This window comes from Rutidosis leptorrhynchoides, chromosome 4 (assembly GCF_046630445.1).
Source record: "Rutidosis leptorrhynchoides isolate AG116_Rl617_1_P2 chromosome 4, CSIRO_AGI_Rlap_v1, whole genome shotgun sequence".
NCBI lineage: Eukaryota > Viridiplantae > Streptophyta > Magnoliopsida > Asterales > Asteraceae > Rutidosis > Rutidosis leptorrhynchoides.
This window is the reverse complement of record NC_092336.1, coordinates 244,061,667-244,065,140: the sequence shown is the minus strand read 5'-3', so window position 1 is coordinate 244,065,140 and position 3,474 is coordinate 244,061,667. Positions and strand designations below refer to the sequence as shown.

Here is a 3,474-nt window from a genome sequence, read left to right as displayed (position 1 = left end):
GTATTTGTTTTAAAATATTCTAATAGTTATCAATGGAATTAAAAGGTGATATCAAATGATTAAATTATTAGATACATTGAATTATGATTACGAGTCTCTGTTGAGAGGTCCACTTTGATTTAGGAAACCTTTCTTTTTAACGATATTCAGAATAAATGGTAAAGTGATCTTCGAGTAAGGACAAAGTGTCAAGTAGCGAGAGCTAGCCAGATTGGTGGAAATTCCTGTTAAATTCCAATACATGCCTTACAATAATTGCCTCATAACTTTTGATAAGATAAATTAATTAACCTTCCTATTATGTATAATATAGGTAAATTAGAAAATAGATATTGACAAGTTAAATAGATCGACATTTTACATTAAGATGATTCCTTATGTTTGATTTTCCTTTAGACTTAATCCTACGAGTCATGATTAAACTAGAAGTTAAAACCTTAAAACCTGATATGATTTATATATGATTTTTACTTTCATAAACGAAAACGTCTTTTCGATATAGTAGATTTTTTAAGAACGTCTTAGGACATAACAACTTCTACTATTATAACCTTTGTGATAAAATGATTTGGAATATTAAGTAATTGGAATATTAAAATGTCTTTGTAAACATATTATTTTTATATAAATAAAATATATCAATTTTAAACTTTAAAAAAATACAAATGTTACGAAATAACATTTCTTATTACTTAAACAATTTCAAGATATATAAATTTGAATATTATTAGTTCTGAAAAACTATATATTATATATTGTCCCAAATTTATATTTCGAAATGAAAATATAAAAATATATATATTTTAACTTAGTCATAAAACGTCCTGATTTAAAATAATATATTTTGATAAACTACGAGTCACTGATTTATAGGAGTAAATGACCACAACACTCAAATTTTATAAGTTACATTTTTATAAGATAATTTTTTTGATGAGTAATTCAAATTATTAATAAGGGTACACGTCACGTAACGTAAAGTATTAGTTTTCTCAGCGTACAAAAAGTCGTTCAAAACACCGAAAGCGGAACACTAGTCGAGTTACAACGTACGAGACTTTGGAACAAAAATTATAAGTTAACTATGCATATAAATATAATATAATATATAATTAATTATATAAATTAAATAAATATAATATAATATAAATTAAAGAGTGTCGGCAGCCGTGTTTAAGTGCATTATGAGCTGGAAATGTTACTCATGTGATCGCATGGGTATAACACCCATAAGCCATGTGATCGCATGGAGGGAAGTATCAGACAACATGTATAAATGATCGAGCTCGTTCACTTGTGCACACATAATTACCTTCTCTGTCTCTCAATCTCACTTTATATATATATATATATATATATATATATATATATATATATATATATATATATATATATATATATATATATATAATTATTATTATTATTATTATTATTATTATTATTATTATTATTATTATTATTATTATTATTATTATTATTATTATTATTATTAGTCAAATTAATATTATTTAGGAGTGTTATTATTATTGTTCATACATAAAATACTACGACGATGTTTTGAGTTGGCTGGTTATTCAGACCTTGTTGGTTGTACGAGTTATTGTTGGGTCCATTTAGATTGTAAAGAATGTTTTGATTTCGATTGAAGTTTAGCCTTGGCGGTTGATAATTATTTCCCGGCCTTTGGTTCATGTAGGAAACATTCTCATGTTGTTCCATCATTTGTTCAATGTGACAATCTTTCATTAAGTGTGGTCCACCGCATTGCTCACAACTGATTCATATTGCGTGAATATCTTTAGTCATCTTTCCCATTCATCTCTCGAAAGCATCTATTTTTGCGGAGACGGAATCAAAGTCATGGTTAAAATCGGCTCTAGCCGCTTTAGATGAACGAAAAATATCTTTTTCCCGGTGCCACTCATGAGAATGGGAGGCTGTATTATCAATTATCTTGTGAGCTTCGGTAGCGGTTTTCTTCATAATGGAACCACCAGCTGCTGTGTCGATGTCTTTTCATGTAGCAACGTCGACACCTTGGTAGAATATTTGTACTATTTGATAAGTGTCTAAACCGTGCTGAGGACATCCTCTCAACAACTTTTCGAATCTTGTCCACGCCTCATATAATGTTTCATTTGGCTTTTGAGAGAACGTAACAATTTCTCCTTGAAGTCTCATGGCTTTAGATGCCGGAAAGAATCTTTTAAGAAATTTCTCAACTAAGACATCCTATGTGTCAATCGCTCCTTCGGGTAACGATTCTAACCAATCTTTGGCTTCTCCCTTTAAAGTCCAGAGAAACAACATGAGATAGATCTGTTCATCCTCAACTTCTCTGATTTTGAATAGAGTACAAATCCTATTAAAGGTTCGAAGATGTTCGTTTGGATCTTCTTTTGGCGTACCACTATATTGGCATTGGTTAGTTACCATGTGTAGGATGTGTCCTTTGATTTCATAATCTGGCGCATTAACGTCTGGCCGAATAATGGCGTGACCTTGGCCCGTGCGTGTGGCTCTCATTCGGTCATCCATACTTTGAGGTTCCGTTATTTCCATATTTGAAATTGTTGAATACGAATCACTAGAGGATTCTGATTTAACGGTTTGTGGTTCAGGAGGAATGATTAGTGGTTCAGGATCTTGGAATTGTCCTTGAATATCCTCCGAGTTCTCAATTGTGAAGTCGGGTTCAAAAAATGGATTATCGAAAATTTGAATTGGAGTACTTGTTCGACTAGATGATAACAACGACAATATTGGCTACATGTCTTGATCGTGTTATAGTGTTATAGGTGGTGAACATATGAAAGGTGGTGAACGTTTTGCTCGGTGCATTCACTGAATATCCTATTAGTTATAAATATAAAAATTATTTAAGTTATCAAATTAATAGACTTTTCTGATTTTGCTCACATTTCGAAAAGCCAATAGATGCAGCAGGTAGCCAGGACCCTTTAAATCGGAAGTCCACAACTCGCTACTAACAAATCCAACTATTACTACGAACCAGAAAATTTTGATGTCTATCAATTTAATCGCTTTTTATAATTTTTCGTCAAAAAATAAAGAAAATAAAAATCTATGTCCTAAAAACTAGAGCGTAGAAATGAGAAAGAAAAAGCACGTCGAAAAACAAAAGGTCGAAAAATAATAACAAGAAAGTAAAGCGTCGAACTTAAAAGATCTAAAAACTAAAAATTAAAAAGTTGCACCTAAAGGTATTAAAAATTAAATGCAAATCTAAACGGAAAACGACAATTACTTAAAAGGCACTAAAATCTATAAACTACGTCGCAAAATTTTAAAGCGCCTAAATCTTAATCTAAAGAAAAAGCACTTAAGGGATTTTACGGCAAAGTCTTAAAAACTAAAAATATAAAAATAACTACGGCAAAATACTAAACTTAAAACTATATATGACAAATATACAAATTACGAGTTAAATGATAAAAATATACAATTTATAAA

General features: G+C 30.2%; 1 non-coding gene across 1 annotated transcript; it reads left to right on the top strand.

Annotated features, from left to right (window-relative positions):
• Positions 1–2,071: 2,071 nt before the first annotated feature.
• On the top strand, positions 2,072–2,178 carry LOC139845833 (small nucleolar RNA R71). Its single transcript, XR_011758589.1, has one exon. It is a non-coding gene; the product is annotated as a small nucleolar RNA R71 (small nucleolar RNA).
• Positions 2,179–3,474: the final 1,296 nt, after the last annotated feature.